Genomic DNA, 19,536 nt, shown 5'->3' with positions numbered 1-19,536 from the left:
AATCACCCTACAATGGGGAAGGTGTATCAGAGTGCAGCTATTGGACTATGAAGGAGTCCCCTTCCGTTGCAGACGATGCCACAAAGTAGGACACCTTGCGAAGGACTGCCCACTCAACAAGAAAACAGAAGACTCTCCGAAAGGGACCCCAGCTCCAACCAGGACGGCATCTCCCATTACCTCTCGTCCTTCCTCTTCGGGACCGCCTCCTCCGTCAGCATCTCCTGTGGTCGATCCGGGACTTCGGCAGCCCTCGCCTCCAAAGACCAGGGCACGCACAGCAGCAGAAGCGGGTACGGTCTCGGATTCTCCTTACCATCCCTTGCTTTCTACTTTTGATGTTATGCATAATTATGGATCCTCCCCTCAGACTTCCATGATACACTGTGCTCTATCATCTTCTCCACATATCTGCACCACTGATCCTATCATATCCACCTCATCCCCCGTGGCTAGCTCCCACCTGCCCCCCTCGGAGCCCTCCCCACCTCATTCATATTTTCTCAGGTCTCGAACTCTAGCAAAAGAGCCTTCTGTCAGCCATTCGGGATTGGGCATAGTGATACCTGAGGGGGGTTCCTTGAGCTCCAGAGGGAGAAAATCCCACCTCTCAAAGGCTATTAAACAAGCCGGGGCAGAGGTTGTATCTGGTCGACAATCGACCATTGACGGGGTCCTTAGAGCAGGACACACCCCGAGAGGTGTTCCCCCATGAAGTGCCTATCTTTTAACTGCAGAGGACTGGCTAGTTCCTCCAAGAAACTAGCCATGAAGAGGCTCATTGAATCTGAACCAATCGACATCATCATGCTCCAAGAGACTCTCTGTACTGCTGATCAGTTAACTCGGTCCATGCAAGCCTTGACCCCTGGCTGGAACTTTTCTGCCATTGATGCCGTGGGCCGATCTGGAGGTCTGGCCATAGGCATCAACCCTCGCTCCATCAAGGTGGACTCGACTTGGGGAGGAGCGGGGTTTCTAGGGATGGACATTTTCTCCGCTGATCTTGGTATGAACCTCAGAATGGTCAATGTTTATGCCCCCTGCTCCCAGAGAGAATCATTCTGGCAGCATCTACTACATCTCTCTATGATGAATGAAGACCGGGTTGTTATTGGAGGAGATCTAAATTTCTCTCTGGGATACAGGGAGTCATGGGGTTCGGCAGCACAAATTGACCCCATTACTGACTATATGACCAATCTGCTTGAGCAAACAAATTTTATGGATATACCCATGCAGCGACTTCTCCCCACATGGAGGAATCGGAGGGTTGGGGATGCTGCACTTGCTCGCAGACTTGACAGATTTCTTATGAAGGGGACCCTCCAACAGCGCTTGCATCTCTACAGACAATGGGTTGGCTCGGGGGGATTGTCGGATCACAATCCAATATTTTTGGAGATACAGGGTCCATTTAAGAAACCCAAGGCACCCTTCAAATTCAACCATACCTGGCTGAAGGATCCATCATATGTCAAGATGGTATCGGATTACTGGTCCTCACACCCTATCAATGACACAGATTCTCTCGCCAAAGGGTTTTGCAGGAATCTCTCTGAAATTAAACATTTATCAATTCTGTGGGCAAAGGAGAAACAGGACCGAGACTCGGCTCAGCTTACCCATATTGAAGCTGAATTAAGCTCTCTCACAGACGAAAGAGGGCTGGGATTCATATCTGCTGCTGATAAATGCAGGCTTATTGACTTGGAGAATCAAAAAGTAAAGATCCTCAAAGAGAGAGAAGAATCCATCAGACTGAGAAGTAGGGCATTATGGATCCAAGCAGGGGATGAAAACTCAAAGTTCTTTCATAGCTATGCAAAGAGCAGGAAAATAGCAAATACTATCTGGAAGCTCCCTACCCCGGACGGTGACATCGCTGATACTTTTAACAAGCTTGCCCATCTGGGCACTACTCACTTCAGGAATCTTTATAAGTGCCCTCGGGAAGTTAATTTACCTGATATCATCAATGTGGCAAACCACTTCCCGAGATTTGTGGAGGACGAAGATGTGGAGGCACTTATTGACCCGGTCTCGGCTGAGGAACTGGAAGGAGTGCTGAAATGGTTCAAAAAGGACAAGAGTCCTGGTCCGGATGGTTGGACCATCGAATTCTACTTGGCCTTCTTTGACGTTCTGGGACAGGATCTGCTGGGGGTGGTTGAGGAGAGCAGGACTACGGGTTCTATCTATCATGCAATCAATTCTACTTTCATAGCACTTATCCCTAAATCTGACTCCCCGGAATCTTTCGACGATTACAGGCCTATCTCCTTATGCAACTGCCTCTATAAAATCATTTCTAAGACCATTGCAAATCGCATTAGACCTATCCTCTCCCGATCCATTGCCCCGCAACAATTTGCTTTCCTTGAATCAAGGCAGATTCACGAGGCCATTGGTCTTGCCCAAGAAGCCATGCACTCCATCTGGACCAGGCATCTAAAAGCCATTCTCCTCAAAATTGACCTCTCAAAAGCTTTCGACCGGGTCAGCTGGCTATACTTAAAAATGATCCTCATCCATCTGGGGTTCCCACATGCCTTCATCTCTTGGATTATGGCCTGTATATCCTCCCCAACCTTCAGTATCCTCATTAATGGCTCGGCCTCCCCTTTTTTCCACTCGGAAAGGGGATTGAGACAGGGCTGCCCCCTATCACCCCTTCTCTTCCTCTTGGTCATGGAAGGTCTCAGTCGCCTCATGGACTCAGCAAAAAGGACTGGAGATGTTGGGGGCCTCCGCATATCCGACCTTTGCACCCTTACTCATCTGCTCTTTGTGGACGATGTTCTAATACTACTTGATGGCAGCGTACGAGACTCCAGGACCTTCTCAAAGATCCTGCAACTTTTCTCTGCTGCTACAGGTATGCTGCCAAATCAGTTGAAATCCACCATCACTTGCACCCGTACTTCAGTACAGGAATCCCGGCTAGCCCTTCAGGTATTTCCCTACATTATTCTCCCTCTGGATAGAGGCCTCAAATACCTGGGATTCAAACTGAAGCCTACTTGCCAAAGGATTGCAGATTGGGTCTGGTTAGTTGCCAAACTGGAGAAAAGACTCACTGGCTGGAGCTACAGATATCTCTCTAGGGCAGGCAGATTGGTTCTCATTAAATCTGTGTTAGAGGCTACCCCGGTATTCTGGATGGCTCTTGCATGGATACCGAGGAACATTCTAGGGCGTCTACAGCAGCTGTGCAATCGATACCTCTGGAATGGGAGTCAGGATAAAAGAATCTTTGCCTGGATTAGCTGGAAGAAAATATCACTACCCAAAAAATGGGGGGGATGGGGCCTCAAAGATCTAACTGATTTCGCTATGGCACTTGCTGCCAAGATGGGTTGGACCTTATTAACCAGCCAAAGCCTATGGGCACATGTATCCTATCATAAATACATATGGCCCCAGAATATTATGGACTGGGCTAGATTACCATCTTGGTCGGCAAAGGGTTGCTCATCAACCTGGAAGGCCTTGATCCATTCCCTCCCCCTCATTCGTGACCACCTAGTTTGGAGAATTAATGATGGATTGTCAGGCAGGATTGGTCTCGATCCGTGGATCAACAGTGGGGGCAGACACATCCTCAACAATGAGCTCATCACACATCTACATAACCGCGACATTCGGAATTTCGCTCATATCGCCGACCAGCTTCGCACAGACATTTTTTCCCAAGCATGGAAATCGGCCCAGCAACTGGACCTCCCCCTGCAATGGCATCAGGAATGGAATAATTATATCTCTGCGTTATCTGAATCACATATTCGCATCAAACAAGGTCCAGACGAGCTCATATGGAGTATAGCGGATCATGGTCTATACACTCCAAAATTTGGTTACAGAGCCCTCATATCTCACAAAATTCCTGATCCAATTCATTCATGGTGGCATCTCATTTGGAAGCTAAAGGCTCCACCTCGCACCAGATTATTTTTCTGGTGTGCCCTCAAAGGTATCGTCCCCACGGGCGAATATCTTACCCGCAGATCCATATATGGACCCTCCTGGTGTATCTTTTGCAAGGCTGCTACAGAAACCTCGGATCACATTTTCCTAAACTGTCCTGCTGTACAATCCCTTTGGACCAACATTCGCACACAATTGGGCATTGCAGGGATTTGGAGTGGGGATGAACTTTCGGGCGCGTGGACTGCATGGACGCACAGTCACCCGGGCACCAAACTATTATATCTCCCCCCCGTGGCAACATGGTATACCTGGCTTGCGCGGAACCGTGCTGTCTTCGAAGATCAACCCGTATCATGGACCCGGGTTGAAGCCACCATTATCGCTGCGTACCAAGAATTGCCAGACCCTCCTCCGCCTCGAGCCAGGACGATACAGGACATGCCCAATATTGACAAATCGACCCCGTGGGCCTTCTTCGACGGGGCTGCAAGCCAAACGGGATGTGGAGGTGGTTTCGTGCTGCACATAAATGAACATCACAGATACCTTGTCAAAATGGGATTTGGAAGAGGATCTAATAACTATGCTGAGCTTTCTGCCATCCGGAACCTATTGCATTTTGCACTAACACACCAGCTCTCTAATCTCAACATATTTGGAGACTCAATGATGGTCGTTAACTGGATCAATAATGTCACTATATGTCATACACACACACTCAGCAATCTATTACATGATGCTCTCACTCTCAAAGCAGCATTTAATCATTTCTCTTGTTTACATATTTACAGAGAGCATAACAGCGAAGCTGACAAATTATCCAAAGAGGCCTCGTTACTTCCCAGAGGCGATTGGATAATTGTGGAGCAGAATGGAGCTGAAGAACACAGATTCTACCACAGGCCATACATAGACCTGAGAGAACAGAGGGACAACAGTCCCGATCACTGACAGTTTTGGATAATATATTTTGACATGATGGAACTGTAATTAACTATGATTATGTTGTTTATAAATGGATATTTGTGAACTCGAATAGGCTGAACAGCCATACATATGCATATACCCAGCACAATTTTGTAATACTCGCTGATACAACACCCTGTGAGGTGATTTTGTATGAACATTACAGCAATGCCAATGGCATCTACCATATGTAATTTTCAAATTATTAATGGAAATTACTGATTTTTCCAGTGGAAAAAAAAAAAGAAATGAAATGAAATTTTAGCATCCACGAGACTAGATATAGTCTATGGGACCACTAGCTTCCCTGCTTTTTTCCTTTTGCAATTCAATCCCCTTATTATTCAAATTAATGATGAGCTGACCCAACCTTCTAACAATCCCCTCACTAAAAAGACAATGCCAAGGAACTGATGTCAACATACTACTGTAACTGTCTCTAATGTCTCTGGAAGCATCACATTCCAAAATGAAATGTTTTTTCAATTCCGTTGCCCCAGAGGTGCAAAAAGTACACACCCGTTCTTCCCAAGCTCGTTTAGGTCTTTTCCACTGACTTTTTTCACACTGTAGTTGATGCGAGTTAGTTCTTAATTGAGCAATAAGAATCTTTGTTGTCCATGGAATGCTAGCTCCAATGTACTCTTTTTGTTGGAGATCACAAGTGGGGTTGTATTCTTGAACATAGTACTTCTTCTTTCTACCCAACTTTTTTCCCCATATACGCTTACAAAACTTCTCCATAACAAAACTCTTCAAATCCTTGCTATTTGTGGGACATGCCTTGAGGTAACTATTACAATTTTGCATCCATTTGTTGTTTTGTCTCTGTTAGCGTTTGAAATTTCACCTCGGGCTGAAAAGGCAAATCTCAAAGCTACATCAAACCATTCAGCCTCGTAGCTAGCCCTACGGGGCAGGAGAAGGCTCTCTCCGGTCAATCTCGGTAAATTTTCAATAGGAAGAGATGACCAATCAAGGTAACACTGATATTAGGCTAGTAAACTGATTTGAAGGTTGATTTGGGGGTTTTTGGGGTTTTTGGTGGCAAATTGAGGAACTGCAATTTAGGGTGCGGGGATTGGACACAGTTTCTGCAGGGGGGTCTTTGGGGCAAGGTAGGAACCTGTATTGATGTCTTTAACTGAAAGGGATGATTTAGAAGAAAGATGAGAGGGCTAAAGAGAGCAAACAATGGATTTGAATTCTCTTTAGACAGCAGAAAACATAGAAATTAAACAAATTTAAAAGTAGAGCATGGCAAGCATGAATTCTGACTTTATCACTTCATTTGTTTAATATGCAGCAGTATAGAAAGGAAATGAATCACATAACAAAACTTACAATAACATGAAGAAACACACCATCAACACCTGAGTCCACATGAATCCCAAAGATGACTGCAAAACCCTGGTCTTCCTTAGCCAAAAATTGCAGAGATACAAGTAATAATACAATGATAGCTTCTCCCTCAAGAGTCCAACCATGAAAATGAGCATGAAAGTACATATTATAGATGATCTAACCTCTTCCCCACCTCGAGGGGTCGAGCTCACTATCCTAGGAGCTGTTTGAACAACTCCTAAACTAAGCACTACAAAATAGGCAGTCAAAACAACTTGCCTCTAAAAACTTGGAAATCAGTTCATACAGTCAAATTTACCCTTTTACATGATAGAAACTTCTAGAAGAGTAAAATAAGAGTAAAAGTACCCAAAAAGTGCCACAAGTACAGTCAAAAGGATCATCATCGACCTCAGCAAGTCAAACTCATGGAAAATTTTAGGGGCTAATGTTCGCCCAGTGGGCTAATTTTCCATGATTTTTCCACAAAAAAGATTCGCCAATTTCCAATTTTATAAAAGACGATTCGCCCAAATTTTAGAATATAAAATTATTTTACCTTAAAAATCGCCAACATTATATAGAGACTATATATAAAATAATTATAAATTTGATTAATTTTACAAATATATCAATAAACATTTATAATTTGCATATTAGGGATTAGTGAGATTCGCCAATATTTTAAACTTCAAGAAAATTTTCCGTCCTTAAAATTTTCCTTGGTCAAACTGGTGCTAATCTGCAAATTTTGAGCTGAACTGGTCAAATCTGGCCAAATCTGCTCAACGGGTCGCGCACAGCCAGCTCAACAGGTCACGCACTTTGGAGCCCTGTTTGGAGGCCTTCCCGGTGTCAGAATCAGGTGCAAGATAGCTCGTTGGAAAGGTCTCTGAGTCTACTTTCCAACCCAACCGAAATTTTTGGATTTGGAGGTCATTTGCCCAGTCAAAAGTCAATTCTCCCAAGACTACTTCTGCATCTCAAAAAAGGGGCAGAAAGTCAAAATTTGACTGTATTTTGACCTTTTGGAGGCCCAAAACTCCATAAAAACTCAAGGTAATGGATGGGCATATGTAACTTTGCATGACAAATCCACCAATGCTGAGTTTCCGCAAAACGGAGCTACGATGACAAAGGGTCTCACCGGGGGTGAGACCCGTTGAGAAGCCAAAACCTGTAAATTGCCCAAAAATGCCAAAAATGAGCCAAAACTTCCAAAAAAATTTGTGCTTGGTGCTGTGGAGAGGCTAGTGAGTGTCATGATGAGTGAGAGAAGCCTCGGCCAAGATGTGGAGTGGGTTGGCCTTCTTCTTCCTCTTGAGAGCCTCGGTCAACCTTCTTTGGAACATTTTCATCTTTGCTTTACAAACATGCATCCTAGCCCAATAATGGTTTTTCATGTTCCGTAGCAGCTTTTTGTCTTGGTTGGCCTTAGCCAACAGCCTCTCCAAGTGGGCATTCTCCTGAATAAGCAAAGACTCCCGGTCAACAGGCAATGGATCACCGGGCCTCCTACGGTTTAGGACTCGATCACTTCGAATCCTCCAAATCTCATCAAGGGCCTTCTCCTCCTCCAGCTGAGTGTTCCGCTGCTCTAGACATGTGATGGTCCACTGAGCACCATCAAGTCTCCGCTGCAAAGTCTCATTCTCGGCCCTGAGCTGCTGAATGGTCTCCTTTGCCTCCTGGCTAGGAGAACTGACCTCAAGATCGATCACTGGATCCTCATGAACCATGGGCTCTTTGCCCCTCTGCAATATATCTGTTGGTGAAGAAAGCGAGGCCCCTTCCACATGTTGTGGAGATAACACTCGCTGCTCTGACGATGAAGGCGAGACCCCTTCCACCTGCTGTGGAGATAACACTCGCCTAGCTGCTGCAAATAAGGCCCTTGGGCCTTTCTGATAGGTGACCATAGGAGTAGAGCTGACATGTCGGGTGATGGGAGCATCGGGCTGCTGTGATGGTCCTCCCTCCTCATGAATAGCCTCCTGATGTGGCTGAGGTGGCACTGTGAAAAACTCACGGGAGATGAACTCCTCCCATGAGATGCCCTGTTGTGTCAACTGATGCAAAACAATGAGCTGAATCAAACCATAGTGACAAAGACTCCTGTACTGTTGGGCTGGGGTCTTCCTCTGCAACATGGGTACCATCCTCTGAATGTTCTGAAACAGGAAGACCTGGAGGTTCATCATCCTCACCCGGGTGAAATGCATCAACAGGCGAATGTGATATGAATACACCTGTGAAAATCTGCACTCACATGTGAAATAATGCATGATGAGTCTCATGAGAGGGGCATACTCACTCCGAAGAAATCTGAATGGGAAAACACCCGTCAACAATCTCACAAATGCTGGCCGGACATAGGGCTCAAAGTGAACAAAATCAAGAAGTCTGCGCTTCGACCACACCTCACCCACATTCGGTATACCTGTAGCCTCTGAGATCACCTCAGGTGTCAATATGAAATTCACCCCTGCAAGAGTGACATGTCCATCATGGAGGTGTAAGACAAATAAGCGGGCCAACTCTCTATGATGCTGAATCTGAGAGAGTCTCTCACAAAACTGGTAGCATGACATATACTGGAAACAACTCAGTGCCAAAGGACAAGCCTGTAACTCTGCCAATGAAGTAGGCTCCTCCCTCTTATGGTGACCTCCCTTACCCCCTCTACGAGGCCTCCTCTGTTCCTCAATCTCTATAGATGATGAATGGTCATCACCTTGCTCATAAGTCTCGGTATCTGACATGGTTTTGGAGCAAGGTGGGCAAACTGAAGGACAAATTGAACTGCTGCCTCTGCCTGCAAAAGTACTGAACTCTATGCTGTTTCAAGGGGAAAAACATGAGGGGAATGTTAGGGGAGGGAATTTCTGAACAAGGAATGGAAATATATGATAATAACAGGGAATTTTCAAGGGAAACTTTACACATTGTCATGCATATAGGAACAGTTTTAACATCGGGAAATCATTTGCAAAGAACATCTCATATGGGACAAAACATGTATAATAATGAACATGTAAGGGGATACATATATCAATAGGGGCATAGGGACACCATACACCAAATTCACTTAGGATTTCATGTGTGTTATAAGGCAGATTTCTGCTCTTTTTTTGTTCTTAAGGAGTGCATGCACATTAAGGGGTACATACTCATCATTTTCACATCAAGGGAAAGTGTTTCATGTACAAGGGGATGTCAAGGATATATAGGGGTTTGTACATGCTTTTAAATATACAGCACATTAAATTTACATGACTCTCTTCTGCCTTTACAATGTATCTTTTCTTTTTGTTTTAGTTTTTTGCATGTGTATGGTAGAGGGAATTAGGGTTTGAGTGCTTGTGAGAGGGGTAGGGTTTATAACTTAGGGATGGGGGTAGGGCAACATTTTATGTGCAAATGAAATAGGACAGAGATGCAAGCATGATTATAAATGAAAGAGGGGAAAAAGGAAGGGATCAATGGGACAAAAAACACTTGAAACAGTCACAAAACCCTAGCATTTTACAAACATTAGCAACAGCCATTTAATCCATTCACTTGCAAATTTAAATAATAAAACCATGACACACATCATTATTTTCACCATCCATATCAACATTCATGAATTGAGTGCCTACCTCGATCGATTTAGCAAGTTTGAAGAGGAATGAGGGAATTTATTTGCAGTTTTGGAAGCTGGCAGACGAACGGGTCGCGCACACCCCTGGACGGGTCGCGCACAGCTCGACGGGTCACGCCCGTTGTGTGTTTGCACTGCCGGAAGCTGCTGGACGGGTCGCGCACCGCCCAACAAGTCGCGCATGAGCCTGGACGGGTCGCGCACCTGGAAACTGCCCGAAACACTGTATCTTCGCCTTCTTCGACTTGCACTCTCTCACAATCACTCTTAGAAGCTCGAAATGCACAATGAAAGTTAAAGGAGGGAGAATTACCTTTTATAATCTCACTTTTGAAAAAATTTCATCCAAAACCCACTTTATAAAGTCTATTTTGTCACTTTTTAAAAACACTGATTTTCTTGATTTCCTTTATCCTGAAGTTGACTTTTTGAGTGCTTTCACCTGATTCTTTTTGCAGGGAGATCATCTGAAGGACTGTGGCAAGGGGACCAGGGTTGTTGCTGCCTTTCTGAAGATTTCTTGGACACTTATTCTTTTTACAAAAATTATCATGACCTTGGCTTTAAAAACAGGGTTTTTAAATCCAAGGTTAAAAATGAGCTATACATGATGAAAATTTCAAAGGAACATGTTTACCATCCTCCCTCTGGCTTGCTGGTCAGTCAAGGACTCTCATAAACATGACCTTGCTAACCTTGCTAAGACAACTGACCAAAACCCTAGACCTAGAATTTTGACATTAAGACCAAACAAGAGCATTTTGACAAACTCAATGACCTGATATGACCTGATCCAGCAAAGCCAAAAGGGATATGAATAGACCAGCTCCTCCATCAGGGTTATGGCATGCCTAACGGGATGCAAATTTTGACACTGATGGGACACCTACTAATGCAAATGCAAAGAGCTTTGATCACTGATGGAGGGCTTTCAAGACCGACACTAACAGTCTCATCCATGACTTCTTTCATTCACTCATTCCTTCATTGAAGATAACTTTAGGCCATCTACCTTCTCCCATTTGTTCAATTCTTTGTAGATACCTTATGAGACGCACCATAGCAATTGCTTCGATGGAAGTTGCCCCTGTTTCACTCAGCATTACCTCATAAGAAACTAAACATTTTTTTTAAACTTGCCCATGATCAAGCGTTTTTGGATTTTCTCAACTTGCTTCCATTTTGAGATAGGGATGCTGCTAGCCCACACTTCACACCCATATAATATCATTGGACAAACTAGGAGCCCAAAAATCACTTTAATTGTTTTCCAATCCCATAACTCAGCCTCTCTACATCTGTTTTGAAGAGCATATAGTGCTTCCTGTTGTTCTTTAAGAAACCAATTTCCTGGCTGTGGGGAAATTGTGCTTAAGACATTAATAAATATTATTCACTGTCACTTATTGTTTGTTGTGTTCTCAAATGAAGAAACTGGAAAACTTGGTCTTTAACTCTTAATACATGTATGACCAGAACATCTCAGAATGCCATTTGTTGCTAGATATAAATGATGAATGAAAAAAATTTAAAGGAGAAGTTAAAGATAATATGTTGATCTTTCATAGAAACTACTATCTGTAACTTGAAAGAACTATGATAATGAAAATTGAATCATAGACAATATGCTGGTCTTTCACAGAAACTATTATCTAAAACTTAGAAAGGAAATGAGGACTTCAAGTATAGAAGCACTCTTTTAAGGAATTTTAACTTTATCTACATAAACAAATAAAAATTTGCAGTTTCATTACTATACTTGAAAAGAAGAAAACATAGCATGACACATGACAGAGAAGCTTACAAAATTATATGCAACAACTCATGGAAACTTCTGATTCTTTCATTAATCAACGATGATATCAGGAATACAGAGGCCTAGTCTCCGGGTTCTCCAAAATTCCAACAACCAACCTCTCTTTGTAAATTTTCCTCTTCTTATACATTATGAAACAATTGTTGATCTCTGAAACTGTCAAACTACTAAAATTGTTTCTCTAACTATCTGAAGTAAAAATTATTACAGAATCTTACAAAGGGTAAAAGACACCTCATAGAACATGAAATAACAGGAAATCACTAAACTTAAAAGATGGCAATGATTGTGGCTTTTCGGCCCTGTTAATCGACTCTTGAGTTCCTCTATGGATACTTTAACAATGCTTAATCCGCTTAAACCATAATTATCTGCATTAAACTTTGACTTGTGCGAAGACTGGGGCTTGCATATATATCGGGTGTGCTTATATTGGCCAAAACACAAAGAAAACATGCCCAACTGCTTTTTCTTCAGATTCGGCTTCAACGCTGATTTTTCCCTTTACCAAGCAGAATTAACGTAAACCTTTGGTAACTACGGAACTAAAAAAGTATTAACTCTGCTTCATAAATCTATCAGATCCGCTTTTTCAGCGCTCCATTGACTTCCCATCACAAATCGCAATCGGCCCTTTTCATTGTTATATCAACATAATGTTGGACTTACGCATAAATCCTTCATATTTGTGCTATTTCCATTATATCTCTTTTATAATAGAAATACACCGTAAACATGCCTTTTCTGCTTTTAACGCGGCTTTGCACAACTATCGAGACATACCTTTATCGCAATCGCTATCGACGCTTTCATTGGTGTATTAACCCAATCCTAACAATCTGCGATATGGCAAACCCGACGATAGTATAAAAGATGGCATATAAACCACATCGAGTCTGGCCATCGCATATCGCAATTGGCGCTTTCATATATATATATAATGCGATATGACGAACCCACCACAATTATAAAACATAATATATATACTTTCGGGTCCAGCCCGCAATCGCAAATCGCGATAGGCACAAGTCATAAATGTTATGTGATAATCGCGGACCCGACAGAGTTATAAATCATGGCGTAATCAATATCAGGTCCGGCCTATCGTTATTGTGGACCCACCGGTATTATAAATATAATATATATCCTTTCGGGTCTGTCATCGCAAATCGCGATCGGCGGAACCCGTATGCATGTACATAAAGGGCTTTTCGATACAGCAGACCCGCCAAACTTTTAAACACAATGTATATATTTCAGGTCCGACTATATATGTTTTAACACTTGTTTCCTTTGTAATTCCGATATATTTCTTTATTTGCTTCTCGTTTCAATATGCACTTATATATATATATATATATACCGGGTGTAGTTCTATATAATCGTTTATAAAATGACTTGATTTGTTTGTATAGCAACTTTGGCTACTCTGAAGCCAATTCTTTTATAGTTCTTTTAGCAATTCCGCTATGCCATTATCACCACTTCATCTAGATTTATCTCTTCTTTTTGAAGTATTTTCAAGTTCTTATCTGAAGAATGAATATTAAAGGTGACAAAAAATGCATGTTACAACACTTCCCACCCTCCTAAAATTCTCTTCTTTCTGCAATGCTCCCAATTAAGCTTGTTGTTGAAATCAATCCCGAGGTACTTGTATTCATTTACTGGTTCAAGAATGTTGCCTTCAAAGAAGAACGTACACTGGCTCTGCTTCTTTTTATTTGAGAAAATCATTATTTTGGTCTTGCGGATATTGACTTGCATTCCCACTTTCTTACAAAAATGTTGAAGGGCATATAGGTGCATCTGCAATCCCTAGGCTGATTTAGCAATCAATACAAGGTCATCAGCGTATAAAAGAAGCTTTATCACAAATTCCCCCAACCAAACACCATCCCCACCTTGCAGATTTAGCCACTCTTCCAATTTATCAATATATAAACCAAAAAGAGTAGGGGATAAAGGGCAGCTTTGCTTAACTCTGATGTCACTTCTAAAGCTTTTTGAAATGCCTGTTGAAGTTCTAATTTTGATTTTCACCTCTTCATAGAGCCTATGGACAGCAACTTTATAATGTAAAGGAATTTCAAGTTCTTCCATTCTACTCCACAACTTATCTCTAAGGACCATGTCAAATGCCTTTTTGAAGTCAACAAAGCAGCAAAATACTTCTTCTTTTCCCTCCCAAACCTTTTCAATAATGTGTCTCAACATGATACCATGATCTACTGTAGAATGCTTCGGCCTAAAACCTGCTTGCCCTTTTGCCCTCTTTTCTTTGACTTCCACCCACTTACTGATTCTATTTTCTACCATGTCACTGAAGAGTTTTTCAAACAAAGGATTGATCATAATGGTTCTATAGTTGGAAGGATTATTAATATCTCCACTTTTAGAAAGGGGTATTGCTAGACTAGTTGTCTAATCTCTTGGGAATCCTTGTCGAATGACGTTGTTGAATATTTCCATGATGTGCGGTGCAAGAATGTTCATTCCCCACTTTAGATATTCTGCTTGAAGTTCAACCAAGTCCTTTGCCTTTCCTATTTTCAACTTCTTAATTCCTGTCTCTACTTCCTGTAATGTGAAAAGCTTTGTAGTTGTGTTGATCCTAGGAGGAGGCTCCTCCTCTGATTTTTTTCTCATAAAGTTGTCTTGCATAATCAAACCATTGATTGGCTGTAATATTATTTTCAATTTGCTTCTTCCTTTGTTGAAGTTCTGCCAAAAAAAGCTTTGGGTTATTCTTGCCTAGATATATTAACTCTTCTCGCCTTGTTTGCATGAACTCATCTTTTTTCCTTTTTAAAATCTGCTTATATAACTTTACATTCTTCTTCTCCTCGCCTGCCTTTTTCAAGGTTTTCCTTGCCATTTTGCATTCCTCATCAAACCAAGCATTTACAGGAAAACAATTTGATTCAGATTTCCTATTTTTTGCTCTTTTGCACTTCTCAAGTGCACTCTGAATTATATTTGTTAACTCATGACTATTGAGGCTTTGGGAACCCCTCTTCCCCTTCTGAATTGATCTCTCCAACATTGTTTTGAAGATAGTGCAATTTTCTTGTGTTAGAAGAATTTTGCCCCTTGATATCGATTGTCGAGAACATTGAATTTTTCTTTTATGTTGTCTTTCTTCTAACCAAGATAGTTTTATATAAATTGGATTATGGTCTGATTTTAAGTCCCACATATGCTCTCCAATCTTAACTTCATCTATAATTTCTATTAAGCTTTGTGAACAAATAACGTAGTCAACAACACTTGCCCCATTATATGTGTTGCAAGTGAACTTCCCGACCTTTTCCCTTTATCTAGACCATTGCAAATAATTAAGTGGAAAGCACCACACATCGTGAGCAACTTCTCTCCAAAATGATTGCTAACTTTGTCATCTTCTAAACATCTCAACCATTGAGGATTCTCCCCTTCAATGAGCTAGATAGGATTGTGATCCTCTTTGCAACAAAACATACTCGCTTGTTGCTTTGTTGTTCTAGCATTGAAATCTCCCACTAAAAGAACTTCTCCCTGTTGAGAATATACAACAATATCTTGCTTTAAAGTTGCATATGGGTCTTGGCTATCTAGCCCCTTATTTTTGTAAGTTTTTGAGACTTGAGGTGCAAAATAGCATGCTGCAATTCTTATGTGGTTCTACCATAAATATTGTTTATTTGAATCTTCTTTCACAAACTCTATGTGACGACCTTATTTTTCTTTCACTAAAACCAGTATTCCTCCATACCCTTCGCCATTTTCTACTGCCTTGTTCCAAACTGCTAATTTCAAATAACCATCAAACGTAGGAGTTTTACAACCATTATCTTAATGAGTTTCTGTGAGACAAAATATGTCTCTAGCTTTTGCAATAGGCCCTATCCCAGGTCCCCTCCTCCAAGGGTAACCTCTACAATTCCAACAAACTAGACTTAAGTAGACCTGGGTAGGATTTGATTGCTACGCGGCTTGGCACACAAGACTCAACTTTGAGTCTTCACCCCTTTTCATCCATGTTGATCCTGTTGATTTCCTCCCTATTATAGAATTAACTGTTTTTTCTTTACTGCCAAATTGTTGCCTTGCTTTGTCATGAGGCCCAAACCTTGCAATAACTGCTTTACTGTTAGGATATTCCGACACATAGGAAATAGTTAAGTTCAACTTGGTCTAGTATAGAGTTAGGTAAAGTGTGTTTCTTTACCGTTGTACATTTTGTAACTTACAATCCGATGGTCACGATATGTAGTGATCCGACGGTTCACTCTCTCCTCGGTATTACCGACACTTGATCCGTGGCTTGACACCCGATTGGTCCATGAATTCTATTTAAAGCGCATGGAGGGTCATTGTTCGGGTAATCCGTGCATGAGAGAAGCTTATGTAAATTTTCATTCTTTGATTAATAAATTGTCTGTAGTAGCCACGTTGGCGCAGGCCGTGGACTGTTTCCCCCTTTGAGGGTTTTAACCACGTCAAAAACACTGGTGTATTGATATGTGATCTGGTTGTGAGCGGTGTCCTTTTGGTGTTCTTTCTGAGGAACTTACCCTGTAAATTCCTACATTTACCATTGTACAACCATGCTCTTTTCCCTTCGTTTCTTGTTGCTCTAATTTTCTCCACTTCTTCTCTTCCCTCTTCTTGTTGTTTGCTAGTTAGATCTTCATCTAAGAAAAAGTGTGAGCCTTTCAAGAGTTTCTTTTTGCTTAAGAGATAATGTTTGTCTTGCACACTTGCTATGAAGACTTTTATGGATTGAGGCCTCTCTTCACATATTTTTCCCACCCTTCTTGCTTGACAAATTTGCCCTCCAATGTAATTTTTCTTTCAAAAAGTCTGTTGTCAAATTGAGAGTGTTTTCCTTCTTTCCATAGTCTCTTATTCCCCTTATAATAAAGTTTGTTTCCCTATATTTTCTGTCTCTGTGTTCTCTTTCTTGTGCTCTACAAGCACTTACATCTTCTTTTTCCTCCATCCTTATGTAACCATTAGTGTCCTCAGCTCCAGTTTTGATTTCTTTTGGAATGTTTGCCCTCTTGATCTCTTTTGCCCTTTTTCCGGAAATGACTACCTGCTGAGATATTTGTGTATCACCCTAAGCTGCTTTAGAGATTATCACTTCCTTGTTTGCTGCCATTGATTCTTTCATGGTTTGCCATGTTGTCTTTATGTTTTCCCATTCTTTTTCCCTCTCTCTAACGCCTCTTGTAGCATTGTTACTTGTTCTTTTAGAATCCTATTACCTTCCATTCAAAATCTATTTGCAAGTGTAATCTCTGAAATTTTGTAATCCATTGCCTGTTTTTTGTCTTCCAAACTTTCCAGCCTTGCCTTGGCCTTCATCCGCTCCTCAACATAGAGATCTGACAACCAAGTAAGCAGTGTAGATGTGGGACTGTAAATGGTTGACTCTTTTTTATTTTTTGAGCTCTTATTTTTGTTGCTTTTGTTTTTTTTCTTTTTATGGGGTTGTTTTCTTCTTCTTTGCTCCCATTTAAAGCAAGTAAGTCTGCGCTTTAAAATGCCCCGATATTGTTTTGCATTTACCCAAATCCACTTCCATGTTTTGACTGTTGAAGCAATTTTGACTTGACCTAAGTGATTTGTTTCCTCGGAGTCTGGACTCTGAAGTGATTTGTTTCCATGGAGTCTGAGATTTCCTTGCCATTGTTTTCATTGTTGCCATTGTTTTCCATTTTGGAATAAAAATTTAAGTGAAGGTTTGCTGGAATAAGGGGCACTGATACTGAAATTTAACGTCAATGTACAGTGTTTTGACGCTGGGACTTTAAATCTTGTGCGAGCATAAACAGAACCTAAAATGATTCACAAACGTGTGCGCAGAACATGGAAATAAATTTAATAAATAGAAGAGCATTTGAACTTAACCGGTCCAAGAGAAAATGCCAGAACTCCCTTTCAAACAGTCACAAAGGCTCTGAACTGTTAGCCTCTGCGTATGGGGCTTGCGGGGAGAGTTTCAGTGCCAGTTTTACCGCAACGAGGTCACTGTAAGGCTCTACGATAAGCACCGAACAATATAAACCGAGTCTACTCTGTCCGTGAGAAGGTTGGAAAAGAAAAATGCTCTGCCCGTGAGGGGTTGGAAAAGAAAAAACTGTTACTCTGTGCGTGAGATCTATGCTATTGGCTCTGACCTGTGCTAAACAGAGAGCAAAGAGCACTATATATCCAAAGGAGGTCTGGAGAGAACAATAAAATACAACAATTTACAATCTCAAAAACCGTGTTAGCCAGGATGTCCGTTTGAATTGCATGAACAATAGACAAGACAAAGCCAATGTCTGGTCAATAAAAGTAATGTGAAAGGGATCCAAAGCCCGTAGAGAGCCGTGAAAAACTGGAAGATTATTAACAGAGATGCTAAATAATAAACTGGGCCCTTCAACTGTCCAGGAGACTTTCTTGGTCCGAGCAGACATTGGAAAAAGAAGAGAAGTTATTCTAGGCACATATGCCTCGAGGAATTTAAGTTTCGTAGTAAGATTTGTCGAGCAGTTGGGATGTTGTACACATCTCAACCAACTCAACTCAAAGGAAAAGTGAGCATGAAGAAAAACCTAGGAAAGGTTCTTGAGGGCAATTTTTAGGTCCCAGTTCGAATATTTTCGGATGAAAACTACTTTTAAACAGACCAGAACCTTTGAGACTTCGAGAAAAGGGTTCAAATCCCGCCATGGACAATAACGGCACCAGGGACGTCGCAGCAAGCAAGCATTTCAATATTCTTGTGCTGTGTTTCTAAGCTTCGACTGCGTGTCTCGAACCTCGCCCGAGAATCAGCCACAGCCATCGACTGTTAGCACTCGGCCGCAGCTTCAGGGTAACTTGTAAGAGCGTGTCAAGATGCCACGCACGCGGTCTGAACCCGCGATGTCCGTTTCACCAAAGTTATACAATCTAGTAAAAACTATGCGGCTTTGTCCAAACTCTAAAACACGTAACAGACTTTCTCGACATTTACTCACCATTACAGGGGCCTCTTGCCAGAAATTTCAGTCTCATCTGTACTCTACTCTGCAATCGCAATAATAATCATATGAATTCTTTTAAAACACAGAGAAGTAAGAAGCATATGCTATGCACGCTGATAATGACGACAAGTTACCGTATTCAAAGCCAAATTTATAAAGCATTCACTGCAAGCAGAACAAAGGAGCTCCTCACCCGGAATTCATGAAAATATGATCTGAAATTCCTTCAATCTATCAAATTTTGAAATTCCTTTGCCCCGTTAAATTCCCAGATGATGAGTTCGCACAATCTGGATTTCAAGCTGACTCAACTCCTCCGGTTGCACTAGATTCAAGAAACCATTCGACTTTGTGATGGTTAACGATTTAAGTATTTTCTGGTTTTCCGTCAATTCGAGCCGGAGGGGGTTGTTTTTTGAACCATGTGATGAATCAGTAACTGCCCATCTTAATTTACCCAGACTATGCCATATATACTGATAGCTTCGGTACAACAGAAAGTCATGCCGCAGGGATTGGAATTTCAAAATTAAACCACCCCACAACTTCCTTGCCCGTTTTCATAGTTTAAAACGAAGTTGAGGGTAAAGATGAATTTTTAACTGTATATCGTATATTTGATGTGCAAATGACCCGAGATGAAGAATTTGTCCTCGAGCGATTCCATCGACATATAAATTAATTTGATGGACACTTTTGTTTTCAAATGTTTTTTAATGATGATTTCGTTTTCAAGATAGTTTTTAAATATTTTTTATGTTTATTTTATCCATCAAAAGTTATCCTAGTGAAGGCTCTTCGAGAAGGAGAAACTCTTATTTCACTATCTTTAT

General features: G+C 41.5%; 1 protein-coding gene across 6 annotated transcripts in view; it reads right to left on the bottom strand.

Annotated features, from left to right (window-relative positions):
- LOC149232931 (diacylglycerol kinase 5-like) overlaps window positions 1–19,311 on the bottom strand; it is a 249,309-nt gene extending 229,998 nt beyond the window's left edge. For 3 of the 6 annotated variants that reach the window (XM_089379557.1, XM_089379559.1, XM_089379562.1), the window contains exon 1: window positions 18,897–19,310. The gene's annotated coding sequence lies outside the window, so the exon portion shown is untranslated. Of the gene's footprint in view, window positions 1–18,697; window positions 18,747–18,896 lie in introns of all 6 variants that reach the window. The other 3 variants (XM_089379558.1, XM_089379560.1, XM_089379561.1) reach the window with 2 other exon arrangements.
- Between the last annotated feature and the right edge of the window lie 225 nt (window positions 19,312–19,536).

This window comes from Pinus tabuliformis, chromosome J (assembly GCF_031772625.1).
Source record: "Pinus tabuliformis cultivar Carrire ecotype Pingquan chromosome J, CPIR1, whole genome shotgun sequence".
NCBI classification, from domain to species: Eukaryota; Viridiplantae; Streptophyta; class Pinopsida; order Pinales; family Pinaceae; genus Pinus; species Pinus tabuliformis.
Note: the sequence above shows the minus strand (reverse complement) of the source record. Positions and strands in the feature narration are given on the sequence as shown.